General features: G+C 38.6%; 1 protein-coding gene across 26 annotated transcripts in view; it reads right to left on the bottom strand.

Moving 5' to 3' along the window:
* COMMD10 (COMM domain containing 10) overlaps positions 1 to 25,241 on the bottom strand; it is a 286,085-nt gene that overhangs the window by 142,620 nt on the left and 118,224 nt on the right. The window lies entirely within an intron of this gene.

Here is a 25,241-nt window from a genome sequence, read left to right as displayed (position 1 = left end):
TAATGAATGAGTTACCCAGGTGCCCCAGAAAATATTTCAATCATGTAAGTAGTTCTTATCTCTAATCTGCCTTTTATTATATGGCCAAATTATTATTTAGCAAGGTTCAGTTGGTTATATTTATTTTTTAAAAATGCAATAAATATGTACTGCACTTCTTCCAAGTCAACACTGTTAAATCTTCTGTCTCCTGATTTGTACTAATACTATCAATTCCTACTGAGAAGAGTGAGGCTAACAGTAGAATCCTTGGTTAAGATTAAATGACAGCAAAGCTAAGGGGTACCAATATAATGTCACCGATGTTTCCAAGTAATTTTCTTAGTTATAATCCAAGTAAATTTAGTAAGACTAAAAATGATCTGGTCCTAGAATGCAACAATCTCCTGTTTTGAATAAATTCATATTATCTGGAAATCAATATGGCTCATGTTGCACACAAACAAGGTCTAAAAATACTAATTCACAAGAGTTCCAACGGGATGCCATACCTTTGAAGTTTTTAGACCAGTATGAAAGGCTCCTTCCTGGAAGAAATGATGCTTCTGAGCAAGACATTTCTTAAAATACTATTTCCAGAATGGCTTGCAACCACCATAAAACATTATCAGGAAATTGTCAGCCTGATTGTTCACAGCATTGGTGACATAGAAAAACTGCCCAAATTTTCTGGAGCATATGATAATTAAGAACAGAACATTCTCAAGATTAACAGGCTAAAGGCAGGAGTTTTCAATGAATCTAGACTGGGCAACTTTAACGTCTTTGATGATTGTCCTGACCACTTTTAACTGGTTTAATGTAATTTTAAAATGTTCCCCTAAATGTTACATCTGTTAACAGTTAGAAACCAGCTTAAATTCCCATTAAGTTTTATTCAACAAACCTCAAGGTTCTGCTCCAAGAACCTCACTACCAAGTATCCTCTATGCTGTAACAGGATTAGTAGTATATTTCAACATTAATCTAACAGTTGGTTAAAAAAAATTTTTTTTTTAATGCGTGCCCTCTCTAGGAGTTCATAATCAAGTGAGCAATATCAATTCTACTTATGGTATAAAAACCCATTTCTGTTGGCAACAATATGAAAATCCAAACCCATACCCCTTATATGGGACAAACACCCAGGGAATGGGCCCAAAAAAACACAGAACCAAGACTGGTGGAAACTTAGCTTTGACAAGGTACTACTGGGTAATACTTAAACCAGTAATCATTTCTGTCATTTTCAAATGTGGATCTGTTTAATGCCTTCACTTGTTTGGACTAACCATTTGGATGATCCCAAAGTGCTCTGAAGCCTTTGCATTTAGCTGTCCCAGGTTTTGTTTTTGGTTTTGTTTCAAGCTTAGAGTAATTCAAGGCATCCTGTAGCAACATACTGCATCAACAAGTTGAATTTAAAAAATAATTGTCTTCCACTGAAGAGATCAATGTTCTTAACTACTGTCTCTTTAATTAAAGAAAAGGGAAGGGCAAAGCATATTTATAATGTCAGTCACAAATCTGTACTTGGTTTAAATCATGGCTTTCAGCCAAAAATCTATACTGACATAACTTTTCACACAAGGATCATCATGGATTTTCCCTACTCTTAGGTTAATTAACAATCTTCACAATATCTGTTACAGTTAATAAATATTTTTAAAAAACGAACCTCTATTTCACCCACCCAAACTCTTATTTCCTTTCAACTTTTTCACATAAAAATGAACACAAGCCAGGCAGATAAGAGGAGAACAACACAGGGTTTGTCAGTGTGTGTCCTTTCTTAGATTCAGTAAAGGGAAGACAGAAAAGCATATGAAGGAGATACGTAGCAATGAGAAAGGAAGTGAATACAGGTGGATGCAGAATGCAGAGGTACCATGGGAAAAGGTAGATAAATGGAGAAGGAAATAGGGAGGCGAAAGGAGAACTCGGGATGACAAACAGAAAACAGAATGGAGAGGAGAGAAAAGAATGGAAAGCCTAAAAAAAGGAAGTACATTTGAGGTGGACTTGGACAAACGGATAAAAATCTAATGAAGCTGAAAGAATTTATCTGGTGTCCCATTAATAAAATCACTTGAATTTTTCAAATGCTAATTTTTTAAAGACTTATTTATTTATTTGAGAGCACACGAGGGAGAGAAGCGCGGTGGGGAGGGGCAGAGGGAGAGGGAGAGAGACAATCTCAAGCAGATGCCCTGCCAAGCACGGGGCTGACACGGGGCTCCATCTCATGACCCTGAGATCATGACCTGAGCCGAAACCAAGAGCTGGATGTTCAACCAAGTGAGCCACCCAGATGCTCCAAAAATGTTTATTTTTAAAATGCTTAAAACAATGCTCTAGATAGCAATTCAGGGTACTGCTTGAAGTGACTGATGTCTAAGGAGTACTACTAATGGGAACAAAGAAAAAAATGGTCATAGTGTTACCTTCTGCTAAGCACTGACCACACCATGGATGCAGAAAGGTACGATTGTAGCTACTACACCCGCAACATATAACGTCCTAGATATGTCAGTGCCTTTAAGACTAACATACCACAGTCAGAAGAAGACCAAAACCATACTGTCTCAATTGGCATTTGAACCAGGTATTCAGGGAAAGCCCAGTGAACAAAAGCAAAAACTTCAAATTTCACTCTTTTTAATTGAACTGGAGATTTGCCTGTATTATTCATAGCCAGGAAATATCACCTACGGAAGTGAAAACTTAGATAACTTGAGTAATGAAATAATGACTCGGAGGAAAACAGCTCAAAATAATAAAATACAAGATTTCCTATTTGCCAGACAGTGTTGGTCTCCAAATATCCTGGTGTTTAAGCACTTAAGTAATATAATACAGTCTGGCCAAAACTAAACTAGCGGACGTTAAGAGGCTCTACTATGAAAAACTGCAACACCAAAAATTCCAGGTGAATAATTAGTAAGTTTATTAATTGGACTAAAGATTGTATTTCATGTCAGTAATGTTTAGCCAAAATAATAGCAATAATGCCTAGTACCAATAGACCGTGGCATCAGCTCAACCTTATTTTAGACTATTTGAGAGGCTCTAAGAGTTGGCAAAACCATTTTAAGAGTATGACGTGATAGGGAGTAAACTGCATTTATTCTGAATTTGAGCCACTCCAAACCACCAACTTACGGGATGAGAGAAAATAAGTGCAAAACCAAATATCTGTAAGAGGTTAATATCCAAAATATAAAAGGAACATTTTCAACTCAATAGCAAAAAAACAAATAACTAGATTAAAAAATAGGCAAAGGAATTGAATAATTTTCCAAAGAAGACATACAAATGGCCAACAGGTATATGAAAAGATGCTTAACATCATTAGTCATCAGGAAAATGTAAATCAAAACCACAATAAGATATCATCTCACACCTGTTAGGATGGCTGTATTCTGTCATCAAAAAAACCCCCATGAGACATTAAGTGTTGGTGAGGATGTGGAAAACCTGGAACTGTCGTACCCTGTTGATGGGAATGTAAAATGGTGCAACTTCTGTGGAAAACAGTATGAACGTTCCTCCAAAAAAAGAAAAGAAAAAGAAAAAGAAATACCGTATGATCCAGCGACTGCACTTCTGGGCCTTTATCCAAAAGTACAGAAATCAGGATCTTGAAGAGATATTTGCACTAACGTTCACTGCAGCATTATTCACAATAGCCAAGATGTCAAAGCAAACTCAAATGTCCATCAGTAGATGGAACGGATAAAGAAAATGTGGTATGTGGAATGGAATGCAGTATTTTTCAGCCTTACCAAAAAAAAAAAAAAAAAAATCTTGCCAAATGCAACAACGTGGCTGGACTTTGAGGACATTATGCTCAGTGAAATGGGCCAGTCCCAGAACAGATACTGCATGACTCCACTTATGTGCGGTCTTTACAGTAGTCAGACACATAGAAGCAGAGAGCAGAATGCTGGCTGCCACAGGCTGGGGGTGGGGGGGACGGAATGGGAAGTTGCTAAACAATAAGCATAAAGTTTTAGTTGCGCAAGATGATTAACTTTTAAAGATCTGCGGGGCAGCAGCGCCTGGCTGGCTCAGTCAGTTAAGCGTCTTTGGCTCAGGTCATGATCCCGGGGTCCTGGGATCAAGCCCTGCATCGGGCTCCCTGCTCGGCGGGGAGTCTGCTTCTCCCTCTCCCTCTACCCGCCCCTCCACCCCTGCTCATGTTCTCTCTCTTGCTCTTTCTCTCTAATAAATAAAATCTTTAAAAAAAAAAAAAAAAGATGTGCTGTACAACACTGCACCTATCTACAGCTGACAACACTGTATTAAAACTAAAATTTGTTGAGAGAAGATCTCCTGTTAGTTTTCTTACCACAGTAATAATAATAATAATAACAACAACAATAATAATAATAATAAATCTCCTAGACCATTACCACTCAGAGAGCAACGAAGAAAAGAAAATAAAAAACCAGAAGATAGTGAGGCTGCTTGGCCACACGGCCTCCTTCAGCAAAGCTAAGCAGAGGACTGTGCTCTTTGAGGGGAACTTTCTAACAAACACAATTCAGAATACCTGCACATTGGAAAAATAAACCATATTTCGAACACACAGAAGACTTACTGAGCGAACCTTTAGGATATCGGAGGAAAAGAACGAATACTGGATAAAACCTAATGACGTTTATATTTGATGGACTGAGCCAGAAAAAGGGAGTCAAGCGTACTTGAATTTATTTACTGTCTCATGTATCTAACTGGTGTTTGCGTTGGGCTCAATGACATTTTAAATAAACACCTTTTAAATTCCTTTTTTTTTTATTTTAAATAATCAAAAACCTCCACTCACCCAGGCTATGTCACTTCACGTCACCACACAGAATTTTACATGATACAAATCTACCTTTTCACTTGCCAAACTGCGCGTGTCTTTGGTGCGCCAACAAACCCACACGAGATTATATATTGTTATATTTTGTTCTCCAGCTGTTTCATCTATGAATCGTTTGTCTCCCAAATTAAGACGATCAACTTCTTCAGGGCAAACCAGACTGCCTTCTCCTTTTCTCTCTCTCAGCAGCTACCACAGTGCTGGGCTACAGAACTACTCGGTAAATGCTCGTGCAATCGAACAGGACCCTTCATCATTGTCATTTCTGTTCTCTGAAGTACAGCTGAATGGATTGAATGCTGTCGCGCTGTCAGCTTTTATACTTTGTCCTGCTTCTGTGACCACCGCGCTACAAGAAGGCAAATTCAATCTTTACATTTATTCAATCAATGCTGCTCCTGCCAGGATTATCAACAACGACCACAATCAATGCCAGTTCAAGTGGTGAGTTTTATTACACACGAGTACCTGTCACCCGGAGACTGAACCCAAAATACCTACACCAGACTCGTCACTATTCGTCTGCACCTGACGCAAAACAAATGATCAATCCTATATGTAAGTTCACTGCCTGTATCTTGCATTGGATAAATGGGAATTTAAAAAAATAGTTAAGAAGGGAAATAAAAAAAATAATTATTTTTAAACTAGGTAAGTTGTACTGGCAATGGTCCTGTCCAAATGTGAAGGTCAACTGAATTGTCATGCCTATAGACAGATATTTATTTTACACTATTTTGTAAAGAGATAAAATAATTGACCTTAATCCTATCACGAGCTGGGAGTCAAAATCAAAATCACAATTCTCATAGTAAGTTAATCTTCCAAAGATAAGACCATGTCCCAATGCTTATTTATTTACAGTGAATAAATTTTTCTTTGCCCATGCAGAAAGATTAAACTGAACTATGAAGTAGTTAAAGCTTGCTTATAATCAGGGTTAAGTTATAACATGAAACTAATTGAGGAGATAGTCACAGCAGTCCCAAAAGGTCCTATTTTAATAAGCTTGAGAGGAAAAGGATCAGAATCCAGGCTTAATTGTCATCTACAATCCTATGACTCATGACAAGTCACAATTTATGCAGCCACGAAAACATTCATTTAAAGTCATAGCAGGATTTTATCATCTCTTCAGATTTAATTGAAACTGAAGGAAAAAAAAAAGCAGTAGCCTATTAATGGTTCTTTGACAAATCTATTTTATTACACCTTTTATATCTCTAATTCTCTTACTTGAAATGAGAAAAAAATTCCTATTTATGAACATGATAAATGTGTTATTTCCTTAACTTTAATTACTTTGCCTAAATTACTTTAAATTAAAATTAACATCTAGTTTGTGTCATGCAAAATCAACAATCATGAATAAAACTGTTCTATTTTTCCAATTTGAAAACTCTGGCCTAGAATATAAACGATGTTAGGATCAAAATGGTGCATTTGTGGCCCACACTACACTAGATTTTACTTCTCCTAACCCACCTTTTAAAGGTGAATTCAAAGTGTATTTTTAAATCAAGCCACCATAATGACTATTACCTATGTAGCTGAAAAACGCCTACCTGTACCACCTTCCACTGGCAAAATGGAGATTTTTTTTTTCTCTAATTTAAGGAAAGAAGGAATGAGGCCAGAATGAACACCTAAGAGTCCCAGTGACAGTAACCACATTCACATTTATTGCTACAATGAAAAAAAAAAAAAACCACCCCTTCTAATCCTGACTCCTATAAAAGACTTTCAGCTCCATTGAAAGGTAAGCATATGTGCATTATTCTGATGACATTTTATTCTCTCTCTTGCCTTGTTGACATTTCTAACGTGACCCAGTTCAGCTAAAATTACCATAGTGAAAAAGTAGCTGCATTGTGATAAGTGATTTTACCTAGACACGCTGTCTGGTTCCCACTGGTATACACACACTGACATCCCTGGGTGAGAGAGACTAATTCCTTCTACTTGTCTTTTTCATGATAAAAGGCATCGATAGTGACTATTTAAAATTCCTTGCTTCTAAACTGAGAAACTGAAAGGCAGTGAATGCTTGGCATCATCAATCAAGTTGGAAAACGAAGCCCTGTAATAACACAAGCTTAAAAAAAAAAAAAAAAAATCCCGAAGCCACTACCTTGGGAAATGAAGATAACAGAAATGAAACCACGTAAGTGGGTGGTCTTAGTATTTCTGGCCCTGTTCCCTGCTCCCCACAGGTAACAGTGGACTGGCGCTGGGAGGCATCTGAGACAAAACATAAATGAGGAATTTCAAGGAGAGTACTATTCAGTGTTATTTTATCAGGAAGTATGAGTGGAATAAGAAGTCTCTGCAGGTAGCACCAGATTACAGATGCAAAATCAAGGAGTCTTTCAAAGATACTGTGAAAGATAGAAAAAGTAAAGTAGAAGAGGACCCCAAATGAACTGATGGAGAAGAAAGAGGACAGGCGGGTAATCATAACCAATTTACCCCCAAGTTATTAAAATTACTGGTAGGAATAATCATGTCTGCTCAAAGAAACCCACACCCCATCAGTTGAAAATGCGAAGCTCTATCAAGGAGGGAACTAGGGAAGAGGCTCGGGACCCTGAAATAAGGAGAAATAAAGGGAAAAGGATTTCTGTCCGTGGCCCGAATCCAGTAGTTAAGGGATGATATTTCTTAAATGACCTATTCTAACTTGTACCGAGGATAGTGAGCCTGCAGTACTGCTACAAACGGATCCCGCTTACCACCCTTATGAGCAAGGAAGGCAAGAGAGAGTGAGAGAGTCAGGCAGTGTGGGCAGGACAGGTATATTCACCAACACTTTGGGCCTTGGGCACAGAAATCATGTGAATTTGTGCAAAACGAAGGAGCAGTTAGACGAAGTCTGACAGTGAGTGCTTACGTTTTAAACTGTCAAAATCAATGCCTTGTTTTCTATATGAAAAACTCCTAATAGTATATTAGTGGTTATAATAAATCGTAACTGCGATTTTTATGAATGAATATGGGATTTCGGTGTGGTTGAAGTCATGCTGGGACTCAGAGGTTCTAGACGCCCGCTGTGGGACAGTGCGGGGGAGAAGGAACATCCACTGTGTACGTGTGACCTGATCGGCACAGGGAGTGGACACCGACGGGCGCTCAGCTTGAGGCAAGGAGGGGTAAGGGTTTAGAAAAGGCTTGGCTGGGCCTATACAAAGGGAGTCTACAGACAAAAAGTTGTTTTCAGGAAGGACTCTGTTGAGACCTGGAGTCCAAGTACAGTGGCGAGGATGAAAGTGAACACAATGCCATTTGGAAGCTCTGACATTTGCATCTGAAAGAGCATAAAGAGACAACATCTCTAACGACAAAGAGCTGCCCAAGGCACGCGCTACAGCGAAGGTGGTGAGGGTCCAGCCTCCCGCCAATGCCTGACAAGACAAGAGTACAGCAACACGCGGAGCTTGTGCGCACCAGTGAAACAGCCCTGGGGACTACCGGAATAAACTGGGGTGACAGGTAGGACATGAAGCAATATCACAGAGATATTAACATGACTGCACGTGAACCCCCAGAATGGTGTGCCTTGAGTCTCTGAGACTGTTCTATTCCGACAGATGTGATAAGGGAGAGGGAACAAATTTAGCAAAGGGTGAAGGTTAGGGGAAGAGCACGTATCTAGAATAGACTTCTAATTCTATAATGCTTAGTAAAGGAGTCTTCTCGCCAGGGACACTCTCTGTAACATCTCTAATGGTGCTGTTGGGGGGCGGTGGTGGTTTTCTTATGCATGATGATGACAACCACAACAATGGTATTTGCCTAGTGCCGCCTACGGTGAAAAACACTTCATTATTCATGAACTCACTGAATTCTCACAATGATGTTTTGAGGAAAGTACGGCTAGGCTTGAACCTTGCATGAAGAATGGAACTGAGCGTAGAATTCATCCAAAGTTCCAGGGAAGGTAAGTGGTGGCTGCAGCTGAGGGACGTCTTGGGAAGACCTCTGCTCCAGAAGCGTTCTGTCTGGCAGAGTCACTGAGAGTGCACAGAGTGGAAACCCGAGAGTGTCATTAGCCAAGGCCAGCAGCAGGGAGAAGGCTGTGGCAAGGAACCACGACCTCAGTCTCCAGCTTGCGGCTCACCAGGAGAGGAGCGGAGTTCAAGTATTCTGAGTCGGGCTGTGTGGTAATGAGTGTTTCTGCAATATGCTAGAACTCCCCCAGGGTTCCCTCCACATCAAGGAAAGTCACAGCTCCTCAGGTTAAGGGCAGAAGAGGAATTTCCGAGTGGCTTGGAGTGAGGCTAAGAAATGAAGATGACTTTGGTCTTCCCAGGCTGACCTCCAGGTTCCCCTCAAACCTTGGGAAGTCAGCATTCCCCAGTTCACGAATGGGAATGTGGATCTCAGAACTCGAATCCTGCCCACAACCTAACCACGGTCTCTACTTTACTCCAGACCCAACCACCACTCGGCTTCTCAAAAGTGCAAGCTGGGAACTGTTTACCACTCAAATTATAAAAACTCTCCGTATGCGCTCCATAGGAAATGGACTACAATAAATTCTTCAAAATAAGCAATAAATGATAAGCATACATGACACAAAATGTCACAAATGAGAAGGCCAAATACAAAACGGTCATGCTAGTTTATGTACGATCATCTAAAAATGATAAATCTTTAAGCAAGACATAATTTCAGCTGATAAGTAGTCTGGAACACCAGCACTTAAATTTTTAAGACACATTTACAGTCTAATGTTACATACCGAATGCTATATATAATAGTGGCAAAATAAATTTATGGCCACATTTAAAATGCTAGATTAGATAAAATCAATTACCTTTTACAGGTTCTTTCTTCCCACTACAGACTCTCCAGCTTAAACTGCATTACCTGTCCAAAAAACTCTAACTTTCATTCAAGCAGTTGGTAAAAACTGAATGCTGGTTATGGACGAGACATTGTATTTAGGATCTCTCACCCTCATGAACTTTACACTTTAGAAAGAAGAAAATCCAAGAAAACGGGCAAAAGAACTGCAAGCTGTAATATCAGGTGAAAAAGAAGTTAACAATGGATAGGCTGGGCATGGTGCTCATGGCACACCTCCCTAAGGACATACGTTTGAGCTAAGAAAGTGACAGAAGGAGCTAGCCATGTGCAAAGCTGGAAGAAGAGTTCCAAGCAGATGAAAAAGCATAGCGAATAAGCTGCAGCAGAAAACTACTACCCTGTGAGGAACTGCGAGGATATGAGTGTGACTGTGGTCAATGAATGAGATCAGGTGGGACAGCAAGAGAGCTGGGGCCCAATGAACAAGGTATCATAAACCACGGAAAAGAGTATGGAGATTATGCTGAGTACCGTGGAGAGTTACTGACAAAGTGTTTTAAGCAAGGGGTGATGTGATCCAAATAACATTTTAAGGTCAACTTTAAACTGTATAAAAATGGATTAGAGAGGCTGCAGTGGGAGCCAGCAAAGTCAAAGGACGATGACACTTTGGAACAGGTGGCAATAGATATAGGAGGGGAAGTAGATTCAAGATATAATTTTTTAAAAGATTTATTTATTTATTTTAGAGAGAGAGCACGCACGAGTGGGGGGGGGCAGACAGACAGGGAGAGAGAGAATCCTCAAGCAGATTCCACCGATGCGGGGCTTGATCCCAGGACCCTGAGATCATGACCTAGGCCAAAATCAAGAGTCAGCTGCTTAACTGACCGAGCCGCCCAGGGGTGCCTCAAGATACAATCTGAAGAAAGAAGCAATATGACTAAGAAATGGATGGGGGAATGTGAGAAAGGAATTAAGGGCTGAGTCCTAAGTTTCTGCCTTGAGTAAATTTACAGTAACGTTACACCAAACTGTAAAACTCTTCAAAACGAACATCTAAGTCCCACTGCACTCAAAGGGACTTGTAGAAAAAGAGCTTTGTGGCTGTAGCAACTTCTTACGAAACATGTCTCCAAATGCAAGGGAAATAAGAGGAAAAATAAACTACTGTGACTTCATCAAGATAAACAGCTTCTGCACAGCAAAGGAAGCAATCAACAAAACTAAAAGGCAGCCTAAGGAACGGGAGAAGATATCTGCAAGTGACATATATGATAAAGGGTTGTATCTAAAATATACAAAAAATTTATCAAAGCTCAACACCCAAAAAACAAACAACCCAGTTAAGAAATGGGCAGAAGACATGAATACACACTCTTCCAAAAAAGACATCAGATGGCCAACAGTCACTTGAAAAGATGCTCAAATTCATCATCAGGGAAATATAAATCAAAACCATAATGAGATACCACCTCACGCCTGTCAGAATGGCTACACGGAGCAACACAAGAGACAACACATGTTGGGGAGGATGGAGAGAAAGGGGAACCCTCTTGCACTGCTGGTGGGAATGCAAATTGGTGCAGCCACTCTGGAGAACAGTATGGAGGTTATTCAAAACATTAAAAATAGAACTACCCTACGATCCAGCAATTGCACTACAAGGTGTTTACCCAAAGGATACAAAAATACAGACTGTAAGGGACACATGCACCCTGATGTTTATAGCAGCATTATCAACAAAACCCAAGCTATGGAGAGCCCAAATGCCCACTGACTGATGAATGGATAAAAAAAGATGTTACACACACACACACACACAGGAATATTACTCAGCCATCAAAAAGAATGAATGATGACATGGATGGAGTTAGAGTGATTATGCTAAGTGAAGTAAGTCAGAGAAAGACAAATACCATCTGATCTCAGTCATAAATGGAATTTAAGAAAGAAAACAGATGAACATATGGGAAGGGGAAAAAGAAAGAAAGGAGAGGGAAAGAAGCCCTAAGAGACTCTTCAAGACAGAGAACAAACTGAGGGTTGATGGAGAGAGGTGGGTGGGGAATGGGCTAGACAGCGGATGGGTATTAAGGAGGGCACTTGTTGTCAGGAGCACTGGGTGATGTTTATAAGTGATGAACCACTGAATTCTACTCCAGAAACCAATTTTGCACTGTATGTTAACTACCTAAAATTTAAATTAAAAAAAGAAAAAAGAAAAAGAGCTATGATTTAGGACAAGACTAGTTAAAGAAGGAAGGAAGGACGGGAGGGAGGAAGAAGGAAGGAGAGAAGGGAGGGAAGCAGGAAGGTGGAGAGGGAAGGAAACAGGGACAGAGAGACAACAGGAATCCTTGCCATTATTTGGGGTATTCCAATACCCCGATCTTATGTTACAACACTAGATAAGGTATTATACAACGTACCTAGGCTGATTCTTGTTAACTTATCTGCCCATCTCCATACTTATTTTCCACTTAATAGATAATTAACATAAAATAAGCATGCTCTATAATCAAAGCTCATGCTGGAACTAATTTCTTCTACACTTCTTAGAAAAACCACAACTGTATACTGATGTTTCATTCCAAGTAAATTTTTAAAATAAGTACTTTGCAGCTTAAAGATACTCTGAAAACTTAACAAAAGAAGCTGTATGTGCTAATCAAATCTAGATATACAGAGTAAGAAAACTTTATAATTTGGCGGTGGGATGGTTTCTTTTTATTTATTTTGACATTTTGACACTTTGACCCCCATCCCCCCAATGTGGGACTTGAACTCAGGACCCCGACATCAAGACCTGAGCTGAGATCAAGAGTCCGATGCTCAACCGACTGAGCCACCCAGGGGCCTCTGGGATGGTTTCCTGAAAGGGACAGGAAAGCTTCTTAAAAGTGACGTCATTGTCAGTCTTTCGAGGAGGGAGCAGAATCAGGTGTAGCAGAGGAGATGATGAAGCGAGACTCAAGAACTGGTTCTGATCGGACATATTAGTATTTAACCAAGTAAAGCATTTTACCTGGTTGTACTCTAGTTTTGTCATCAGTAAAGTAAGTAGATTGTAGTACTAATCATTTGTTTCCCTTCTAGCTGTAAAACTCAATAATTTCATGGAACTATATTAAAATAACTAATATTATAGAGGGAATATGTTAGAAGAGCTAGAGAAACAAAGGATCTAGTCTCCTTAAAGAAAACATTCCCACATCAAATACAAAGGACAATAACTTGTTTATTGATTTAACCTGGGAACCACCAAGAAATTCTAAATGCATAGTAGGTACAGTGCTAATCACTGCAGAAAACATAAAAATGGATTGGTTAGTTTACAACAGAACAAAGTAGTCAACAACACAGGACATAAAATTTTCCTTTGAGAATAAAAAATACGTGCACTGCCTTTTAATTCCAAGTTCCCCAATGACCACAAGTCCAATGCCAAATTATTCCAACCAAATGCCTAGAAATCTGACAGTGGTGAGAATGAACAGTGACTTGAACTGCACTATTAAACACACATAGACACAAATTACAGAAACTGAGGACAGCCTGTCAGCTAAAACAGAAATTTGCTGTCCCTTAAGAAAAAAAAAAAGTATAAACTATTGACAGGAAACTGGAAAAGCTGAGATATGAGTTAATATCTAAAAACTTCGCTCAAATTTTATTGAATTTTAAAGGTTTTTTAAAAATATATATACTATTAAAATCAATAAGGATGAGTAAGTTCAACTTCTGGTCATGACTGATGTGGTCACACAAAACGCCAAGGACAACAATGATAATGTACAAAGATTCATACAAACAAACTATATATATATATACACTGCAGTCACGTCTACTCACTAATGTATGGGTAGTTCTGGAATGTGAAAGAAGGTAAGAAAGAAAAATTAAAAGCAAACACATTTGACAACAAGTAAAATGTTTGTATTGTCAGACAACTGACCCTGTATGTAGAGAACTTGAGAAATCCACCCCCTCCAAAAACTAGTGGAACTAATAAACACACTGAGGTAAGTCACGGCTTACAAGGCCAATAGTAAAAGTTAACTTGTATCTCTATATACTAACAACAATTCAAAAGTGAAATTGAGAAACCAGGGGCGCCTGGGTGGCACAGCGGTTAAGCGTCTGCCTTCGGCTCAGGGCATGATCCCGGCGTTATGGGATCGAGCCCCACATCAGGCTCCTCCGCTAGGAGCCTGCTTCTTCCTCTCCCACTCCCCCTGCTTGTGTTCCCTCTCTCGCTGGCTGTCTCTATCTCTGTCGAATAAATAAATAAAATCTTAAAAAAAAAAAAAAAGAAATTGAGAAACCAATTCTACTCATAAGAGCTTTCAAAAAAAAAATCCTTAGCAAAAAATTTAGCAACATAAACAAATCTATTCACTGAAAACTACCAAACCAATCTTAATATACAGAATTTATATACAGAAATGCAAAGAACGTAAAGTAGGCAAATAATTTTGAGGAAGAAAGGGACGTAGACGGAATTTTATAACCCAGTTTCAAAAACTTGCTATAAAGCTACAGTAATCAAGATGATGTGGTATTTTGCTCTAAAGGTGGACATTTACATCTGTGCAGCAGAACAGAAAGTCCAGAGATAAACCCTTCCATTTATGATAAATTGATTTCCGACAAAGGTGCCAGCAGGGAATTATATGAAGGAAAGAACAGACCACATGGCTATCTAATGGTCCCAGCACCCCTTGTTGACAGACTATCCTTTCCTCTATAAAACTATAAAACTTCTGGAAGAAAATAGGGGAGAAAATCTGTTTTGACCTTGGGCGAGGCCAAGATTTCCTACATATGACACCAAAAGCATAATCAATAAAAGAAAAATTTGATTAACTGGACGACAAAATAAAAGTACTGCTCTTGCAAAGGTATCACTAACAAAATGAAGACATGCCACAGACTGGGAGAAAACATATCTTATATGTAAGATATATATATGTATATATATATAAATTTTACATATCCAGAATATATAAAATTTCAATAACTCATTAATAAGGAGACAACACAGAAAAAATGGGCAAAAGATTTTAATAAACACTCCACCACAGAAGATATATGATGACTAACATACACATGAAAATATGCCCAACGTCATTAGTCTTTAAGGAAATGCAAATTGAAAACCACAATAAGATACCACGACACATCTGACAGAATGGCTAAAGTCTTGAAGGCTGACGTTATCAACTGCTACTGAGGAAGAAAAACTGAAAGCTTCCCACTAGGCTGGTGGAAATGTAAAACAGTACAGTCACTTTAGAAACGTCCAACAATTTCTTAAACAGTTGAACATAAACTTACACCAACTCTACCTAGGTGTTAGCATAAGAGAAATGAAAGTATGTGTCCACACAAAGACCAGCACGTGAATGTGACAGAAGCATTATTCGTAACAGTCCTAAACTGGAGAAAATCCAAATGTCCATCCACTGCAGAATGGATAAAATACGATATATTTATACAATGAAATACTATTAAACAATAAAAAGTAACCAACCACCAATATATTCCACAATATCAAGGAACATGATGTTAAGTGAAAGAATTCAGACACAAAAGACCACATACTTCTGAAATTCCCAGAAAAGACAAATCTATACACACGGATAGCACATCACTAATTGCCTAGGGCCAGGGACAAGGACTGATCACAAAGGTCCCTAAGGGAACTTTTTAGAGTGATGCAAATATTCTAAGACTGGACTGTGATTTTGGTTGCACAATTCTATGAATTGGTGAAAAATTATTAAATTTTACACTGATAATGGTAAATCTTACAACATGTAAATGAAGTGTTTATTTTTTTTCAAGTCTGATAATAAGACTAGTAAACTTACAGTCTCCCTGCAAATGAAAATGTGATAGTTTACAACACATAACTGCTTTGTGTGATTCCCAATAAAATTAAAGTATAAAACTTCATGAACAATACAATTCTTATTCATTTTATTCTACAACGAATGTCTTCTTAATATCACACAATGATTTCAAAAAGACCCTCATAAGCTGAAGATTCACATAGCGATTCTTATGGGATATATAAAATGTTGAAATAATACTCTTCATCTTATATTTAAATTTAAAAGATTATTCAAGTCATACTGTAGTACTTCATCCACCTTAGGCCTAGATTTTATCACAGAACCATGGAACTATAAGCACTGAGCAGGCATTGAAACAAAAATAAAATTTAGTACTCATTCAATGAACAAATATTTATAAAGCGTCGATGATAGACCAGGAAATGGCTGGGCATTGGAGATACAATGATGAATAAAAACAGAGGTGGTTCCTATCTAGATCCTTCTAATTCTACTGAACACACACACAAAGCAAGTTCCCTACCAAAGTCCTCATATAGATTAATGACTTATTTGAGCAGCAAGATTTGTGGACTATTTGTCAATGAAAAACTATTAGTTCAATTTGTAAAAAAAAAAAAAAAGGGGGGGGGATTGAGTTAAACTTCCAAACTCAGTTTCCTTAGAGGACTTGGGCTGAAGAACCGAAAAGAACATCATAAATGAAGAGACCTGGAGATGGAAGCTCAAAATGCCTTGTTCTAAAATGTTCCACAACAAAAAAAAATAGATTAATAGTAAAACCACTTCCAAAGACTCACAGTGGTGCTTCTAATACATGCTTTCGTTTAAAAAAAAAAAATATGTACAATGAGTTCAGCTCTCAGAAACATAAAAATGCTTGAAGCAATTAGGCAAGGAGCACCAACCACGATACCTTCGATCTTAAGGCTACACTGAGCACTTCATTTTAATCAGATGATTTCAAGTGTTGCTTTTTTAATCACTCCAGTCTGGCTTTGCCTCCTATCACTGCCTGCACGCCAATGCTCCTGAACTTCGTGAAGAGTTCCCTACGATACATCGTAGCCTCTTCAGAGTTTTTGAACATGCTATTCCCACTGCCAATCACATGCCCTCCAAAACCCTTTTCTCTTTCTCTCTCTCTGGCTCTTATTCAACTGTACGGTTTCAGTTCACGTCTCAGCTTAGATCTTTCCTGAGGTTCCCTGGTCTAGGTTAAGGCTCCCTGCACTATGCTCTGAAGGTACCATGAGCTATTCCTTCTTAGAACTCCTAAAATTTCTAATTAGAAATGAATTATCTGATTCACCGATATGTTTGCAAATGTATTCCCACAGCCTAGGAAAGTCTCTAGCATCTAGTTTGGAACTCAATAAATATTTGTTGAATAATGGCATTCAGGTAAAATATGGATAAGCATATTCATTACCTCTTGCTTCACATATTATTTTGTAGCGAAAGCTCTTTTCCTTAGTATATAAATTTAACTTATTTTGCACTCCTCATTACTGAATAAGTAGAAATACACTGACACTTCCCAAGTAGTTCCTAGACTTCATTTCCTCACATCTTCTCCTGTTCTTTTAAAAAAAATATCACTTAATATAGAATAGATCTGATGCCTATACAGGCTTGCAATGTATAGTTTACAGGTGAACAGCAAAAATACAGTGAAGGATGTCAACTTGAAAGGAATAACAAACACAAACAAAACTAAAATAACACAAAGTGCTATTCGATATTTTATATAGTCTAATTAAGAGCAATCTGCAGGTACCAATCAACTAAAAGAATCGTCATGTGAAAAAAAAACTGTTGTGTTCTTTTGAATTCTAGTTTCTTTTGTGAACAAAAGGTCAGAATGAATAACTGAGATAATTTCTTGTAAGGTTATCTTTCTGTCCAACCTCATGTTCCTGAATAGAACATTAAATTTGCTCATAAAGCATTGTGTCAACTTTATGACCACAAGGAGACTCTATTCTACTTTTAACAGCATATTCCCATTTAACTAGATGACTCAATGAGTCAATTTAAAATCCTTTGGCATATAAGAGTTTGATAGTCTAATGGGTACAGAAACCATAATTGTTAACCGAAATAATTCTAACCTGTATTACAAGTTTCCATGTTTTTACCAACAGAGATTTCAGGATAAGTAGATTGCCAATTTAAACTATTAAAACTTAATTCCAACTGTCAAAACTAACTTTTCTTAAGATCCACATAAACTGTCTTGCTATTTATTCTTTTCTATTTCAGGAATATTTTCACGAAAATAGAATAACAGGCTTAAATTGAACTTAATTATCCCTAGACAGACACCACAATTTCTTAATTGTACTCTGCGCCTTCCCCCCAACTCCTTAATACCCCAGGGAGCATTAACAAGTTTTCTTCCCTTGATCACACATCTATCTGGAACATACTCACACACTTAATCAATGCGGGCTGGTGCACCGGGCGTCCCCATGCCCCGTGCTCACCGAAGGACATACACCTATCAAGGGACTCAGGACAGATCTTCTCACAGCCCTGCTGTGCAGATTTGGTTTTGTTTTTGTTTTCCGGTTGAACTGTCTCTGTCTCCCCATCTACTGATTTATCTATCTAGTTATTTTTCCTCCGGTCAGAAAAAGAGTCTCAGAAAAGAGAGGATTCCAAAAATCTACCCTGAGAACGGGGACTGGGACTGAAACGTAACATCCGAAACAACCAGCAGAGCCACCTCAAACATAGCTTACTAAATTGAAAGTACATAAACATTTTTTTTTAATTTAAGAACAATTTTATAAAAGCAGAAGCTATCCTGTAACTTTCCGAAAGCAATGATGTAACTTTCAATCTATACACAGCCCACGGTCTACGCTTTGTCAAAGTTCAACACCCGTAGTTAGTATTATAAATCTAAGGAGTCTTTTTCATAGCTTTTCTAAGGGATCTTGAATTTTTATTTTTTTTCCCCATAGTTTTATTTTTTATTTATTTTTTCTAAAGATTTTATTTATTTACTTGACAGAGATAGAGACAGCCAGCGAGAGAGGGAACACAAGCAGGGGGAGTGGGAGAGGAAGAAGCAGGCTCACAGCGGAGGAGCCTGATGTGGGGCTCGATCCCATAACGCCGGGATCACGCCCTGAGCCGAAGGCAGACGCTTAACCACTGTGCCACCCAGGCGCCCCTCTAAAGGATCTTGAAAACACAGGCTCGTACCAGGAGTCTGTGACTGACTAGCTGTGTAAACATGAGTATCTATCACCAGGGATATCCTCGGCAGTAAGATGAAGGGGCTGGCGTTTATTTCGAAGACAGCCTCCTTAGAAAAGCGAAAACAAAAACAAGACCCTTTACAGATTCCCATGGGACAAGAGGTATTACGTTCTTACTACTTGTTGCTTAAAAACAGTAACGACCAAATTTAAAAACCTAACCACTCGGTTGGTGATTTAGATGAGTTATGAAATAACTGAGCGCCTTTGAAAATCTGAACTAACAGATGTGCGCTATATTATTTTTTCAGTGTTTAGATAATGTTTGGGTTCAACAGAGGTCAACGGATCCTTAGCAAAATAACTCGGCTTGTCTTTCTCCCACCACAGGCCAAGGCCATCAGCTCAGAAACTCTGATCCATACAAATACGTTCCTCTCATTCCCTAACATTCCCGAAGTCTGTTATTCTAGGATGCCTACCTTTTCCAGGTAAGAACAGAATGCAACGAAAGAATCACAAGGCAACTTGTGATAGGTCAACTCTTAGTCACCTCCTAGGACACTCTCTGGTGCCTTAGAGTGCCTCTGCTTCCTGACTGAATGCCCGTAACGCACATTAAGTCTTCACTCCTGAAGAACACGAATGGAGGGGAGTATGTTTGAGAAACTTAATACCCGGATTTTTCCCTCAGACTGTATTACTTGATAATGCTCTACAGGTCATTACAGATGACTCTGGCTCCACTGTTACGTCTTAGTACCTAACCCCTGGCCGTTATATGAAGTCTCTCTACTGCTTAAGAACCAACAATAGCTCCCAAATGCCTATCACAAGGAAGCTTCGGCTTTTCTGCTTGGCTTCAAAGGTGGCATAATCTGGGCTCTGGCTACATATTCAAACCTACTTGACATAACCTTCAGACCAAAACCTGACAAAGATGGTATCAACAACGAACACTAGAGCCCAATTCCATTCCTTAATACAGAAAAAAAAAAAAAGGCTAAACAATCATCAAAATGTTTTCAAACCCACTGGGATATTAAAAACCAAAATATAATACCAGAATTAAGTAGAGTTTATCCAAGAATAACATGACGGTTCAACAATAGAAAAATAATCAATATAATTCATTATTTCATAAAATAAACAGCCAATAGCATATTATACAAAACCCTAATGTTACCTGGAAAGATGCTAAAAGGACTTGGTATATTTAGCAGCTATTTGTTTAGTTTCCTACGGCTGCTGTAACAACCCACCACGAAGCTGACGGCTTCAACAACAGAACTGTATTCACGCACAAAGTCCGCAGACAGTTGCATTGGGCCAAACCCTTAGTGTTCGCAGGGCTGTGCTCTCTGGGAATCTACTTCAGCATTTCTTGATTCGTGGCTCTATTTTTAGGGATCCCATCAGCTTCTCCTACGTAGGTCTGTCAAATCTCCCTCTGCCTCTCATAAGGACATTCATGATTAGGTTTAGAGCCTACCCAGATATTCCAGAATATTCTCTCCATCTCAAGATCCTTAACTTCATCAAATCTAAAAAGACACTTTTCCTACAAGATAGTATGTACAATGCCCCGGGATTAGTACTTGATATTTTGGGGGACCCATTATTCTACCTACCATACTTTTCCTTAAAAAAAAAAAAAAAAAAAAAAGCTTTATTCTCGGTATGAGTTTGCTGGAGCTGCCATGCAAAATACCACACACTGCATGGCTTAAACAACAGAAATTCATTTTCTCACAGTCCTGGAAAACGTTCAAGATCAGGTACCAGTTGGGCTGGCTTCTACTGAGGCCTCTCTCCCTGGCTTGCAGGTCACCCCACCTTCTTGCTTTGTCTTCATATGGCCTCTTCTGTGCAAATGTATCCCCGATGTCTCTTCTTCTTCTTAAAAGGACACTAGTCGTATTGGATTAGGGACCCACGCTTATGACCTCATTGAACCGTAAGTACCTCTTTAAAGGATGCGATCACATCAGGGGCTAGGGCTTCAGCATACGAATTTTGGGGAAACAAGTGAGACCCACGACTGGCCCTAAAGGGTTCTCCCAGGGTCTATTCTTTGTTCTACCCTGTCTCACAAGAGACTGCTGCCTACACTTATGACTCCACTTTCCCTGCTTCCAGAAAATATATGCCAAACCTGCATCAAGGAAGCTCCTACAGCCAGCCCGTGTACTGTCCTTAAGGTCCAAATAAAGACCCGTTAATTTTGTTCACTAAGTTGGGTCAACTTACTTAGAAAATTGTGTAATGTTTTCATTAGTAAGTATGCAAAGAAACTGTGCAAGGCTAAACTGTTTTTTAACAGTGTAAATTTGTAAACAACTGAAATCTACACAGTAGTATTTCTAAATTTACTGTTAAGAGTGGTTGATTTGGGGTGGTAGAATTGGGGGGATTTTCTTTCCTTCTTTATACGTGTCAATATTTTCTAAATCTTCTATAGTGGTCATCTATTACTTTCAGAATTAAAAAACTCTTTTGTAAAAATGTATGTCATTATTTCTTAACAGCTACTGAATGACTGTGTGTAGTCAAAAGTATCTTTAAAAGGATTTATTAAAATCTATCCCTAATCTTACCAAACCTAATTTAAAAGTTTTCACCTTTTTGTTACTTCAGCTTATAACACAGGAATTACAAAAGATAATGAAAACTTGAACAAAATTATAATTCAGAACTGGTATGTTTAATTTATATCCACTTTAGAAAGTTCCATGCTGGGGCGCCTGGGTGGCACAGCGGTTAAAGCGTCTGCCTTCGGCTCAGGGCGTGATCCCGGCGTTATGGGATCGAGCCCCACATCAGGCTCCTCCGCTATGAGCCTGCTTCTTCCTCTCCCACTCCCCCTGCTTGTGTTCCCTCTCTCGCTGGCTGTCTATATCTCTGTCAAATAAATAAATAAAATCTTTAAAAAAAAAAAAAGAAAAAGAAAAAGAAAGTTCCATGCTAGATATCCATGAAACGTACTGATGATGAATTATGCTGTTTATAGTAATTTTGGTGACAATATGAGTCTTCAATAAATATATTACCTAATGCTCTAAAAACCGTTTCTATGATAGGGTGCTTGGGTAGCTCAGTCAGTTAAGCATTTGACTCTTGGTTTCAGCTCAGGTCCTGACCTCAGGGTCCTGAGATCAAGCCCCAATCCGGCTACCTGTTCAGTGGGGAGTCTACTCGAAATTCTGTCTCTCCCTCTCCCCCGCTCCTGTGCACACACTCGTGTGCTCTAATAAATCTTAAAAAATATAAACTTAGAGCATAATATCGAATTAATATAAATATTAATGAATAACTGTCTACAGAGATAATGTACTTTATTTTTTTTTATTGGTTTGTTATTTTTCATAAGCCTGGTTTCTTTTAGAGAATAATCGTGGTGTAACTTGTTGAGGAGCCTTAGGCTATATGAAAGCACAGTGAACCCTTTTTCTTATGAGAAATGCAGAGACCTTCAGAATACCTTAATGATTACCACTAAAGCACTTCTTGGTAATTATTCTGCTAATGATGAGTCGCAAAGCTGCCAGAGTCAAACAGAGATGTGAATGCCAGGCTCCTCCACTAACCGGGAGACTCGCTGCTTCACATCGGCCTTTATTTTAGTGTGACTCAAATGTGTGCCCCAGCAAAATGACAAATGACCACACGCCCTGGACCTTTGGGTGACCATGCAAATAGTCGGTGAATATCAGGTGTCTGTGTAAAGGGTATGGGTTCTGTGTTCGGAAGATCTGTGAAGCTTCTCAAATTGTCTGCTACATTTTGTGTCTAGGTGCGCACACATTTTTTTTCTGAGACGAGGTCTGTAGCATTTATGAGTACTGTCAAGTCTATAAATCCACAAAGGTTAAGGACCAGTGGATTCATAGCCCCTTCGGAGGTTTGCCATCTCATTTTCTTGACAGACAGCACTCACCTCAGGAGGGATGAAGACGCCATGTGGGTCTGTGTATCAGTCTCATTTTAATTTTACGGTCCAGGAAATCTGTAGCCTTTTCATAGTATATTGGTATTTCTTTTTTTAAAGTGAAATTGATATTTTAATTTAGCTTTTTCATAATATATTGGTATTTCTTTTTTAATGTGAATTCATATTTTAATGCAAACGCATCAATGAATGTGACTGATAAAATGTGAATGATGCTTTATGTAGTTCTGTTATCTGTGTAGTCAGCATTGTATTAAGATGGAAATATACAAAGAAACTTTATTTACATGAAAGATAATACCTCTGAATATTTTCAGTGTTATAGCTAGTACTGATGCATTATGGTCAAGGTAAAAAGACATTGGTGAAGATTACATTCAATATTTTGTTAATGCAAGCATAGTATTTAGTTTAAAAATAAATGGCTTTTTCCCTTATTCTCCTTTGTTTATAATCGGTACTTTTAATATTGCCTAATTATTTGTAGATCAATTCAGAGCTTTTTTTTTTAATTAAAGATTTCTTTTGTGAGGAAAATTTTGGTGTAAATATTGGAAGATAAACCGAGTGCCTGTAAGAAAAACAGTTTTTTCCTTCTTACTATCGAGACTGGAATAGAAAAGCAGCTCTTTGAGTTTGCCTCCTGTGGGAAAGGAAAAGCTTCAGCATTTACAGAATTTAATATCAAGGGGACAGCTGTTCTGCAGACCATTACAGCACCGATAATTTTCTGCAGTTACACAGATTAGAGGTTTAATCCTAAAAGAACACAGTGTCCAATATTTTTGGATACAATGTTTTTACATACAAAAGAAGCATTTTAACATTAAGGAAATCCTTTTTTCCTTCAATATGTATTTTTAACCATTACATAAAGTTTTTATTACTGGAAAAAGAAAAGAGAACAAACTGATCAGAATTCATATCGAGGAGAAAATCTGAATTTTTAGACTTTTTATTTGCAATATTTCCTGTCATGTTTCTGTTAATTCAGAAGATTATTTTACTCACTTCTCAATTATTTGCACTACAAAAATGAGAAAAAAGTGATGACATAAAATCATGTAGTGTGTACGATGTTTACATGGACCAGAAAGGGGTTTTTTTGTGCTTTCAGTGGAAACATAAGACAAATCTGAGGTTCTCATAGAAAGTGTTTTTTTTTTAAGATTTATTTATTTTTATTTGAGAGAGAGAGAGAGAGATTGTGAGTAGTCTCTCAACCCTGAGACCATGACCTGAGCGGAAGTCAAGAATCGGATGTTTCATGGACTGAGCCACCCAGGCATCCCACACTAAGTTTATTTCTAAAACTTCTGACCACAAAGAACTTCATGGCTGAAGTTTTATTATGGGTACCCTAAAACAAGTAGTTAGAAGTGCCAGATATATTTACAGTATTCTTCAACTCCTGTAATCATTAAAGTTCTAACGTGGGCTTGCTGATAGACGGCCTTCACTGTTTGAACCAACTCATGTCACATGAAGACAGACCATTAGAAATCCACTTAGTTCTCTTAAAATAAACAAGGTTGGGATTATAAACTGTGATGAATGCATTACCTAATTTCAACAAAATGCCAAGAATAATTTCTTGAAAGAGTGTAGAGTTGGTATTGTTTTTTTTAAATCAGAAGTTCCATTACACCTATCACCCCGGCCCCCACTTCACTCTCTCCTTTATCCGTCTCCCGGGCAAGCACATGCATGCTGTTTCGGCACCTCCCTAGCACTGGAACCTCATCGCTCGTCTTCAGCCTCCTTGCTAGGGCCCCTGCAAAGAGCTCCCGCCCCAGGTAACCAGAGCTACACCAATGGCTCAGGTGTCTGTGTTTAGTGACTCCCACTCCTTGAAAGATAGAAGCGTGCCTGCAGAGAGGATTCCTGCTTCGATGCCTAGAACTTCACGAGGGGAAAGTAGTTTCTGGGTTCTCCGATCGCAACTCTGAGCGTATTTCCTCATCAAACCACCGCTACAGACGGCTGCACCACTCTAGGCGCTATTGATATGACTCTGAGTGACATCACCCATCAAGGCAGCTTCTGAGAACTGGAACAGAAATCTAAATGGTATTTATCAGATTGTTTTTCAGGAGAAAGAAGTTAGAACTAATACACTGATGGTTTACTGAGTATGCTGGGTAGGAGGCCCTGTACTGAGGTGGTTTACAAATGTTCTCATTTAATCAACACAATGAAATAGGAATTATCACAAATGATCATCAAAAGTCGTGAGAAAACCAGGGAAAGGTAAGCTAACTTGCCAGGGCTGGAATTCAAACACAGTTCTGTCCGACCCATGCGTGTCCTCTCAGCCGCTGCACGTCACTGCCTTTTGTATATATTTCAAGTTTTAAATATCACTGTATAATATAATTTTTAATATCACCATATAGTATAATTATTTTGTAAGTTGTTGATTGTGTGTATAAAATGCGGTGTTTTTTTTTTAAGATTTATTTATTTTAGAGAGAGAGCGAGCAAGTGAGAGCACGGTGGGGAGGGCAGCAGTGTGAGGAGGCGCAGAGGGACAGACTCAAGCAGACTTCCCGCTGAGCGCA

The sequence above is a fragment of the Ursus arctos genome, unplaced genomic scaffold (genome assembly GCF_023065955.2).
Source record: "Ursus arctos isolate Adak ecotype North America unplaced genomic scaffold, UrsArc2.0 scaffold_5, whole genome shotgun sequence".
Taxonomy (NCBI): domain Eukaryota; kingdom Metazoa; phylum Chordata; class Mammalia; order Carnivora; family Ursidae; genus Ursus; species Ursus arctos.
This window is presented reverse-complemented; position numbering and strand designations above follow the sequence as displayed.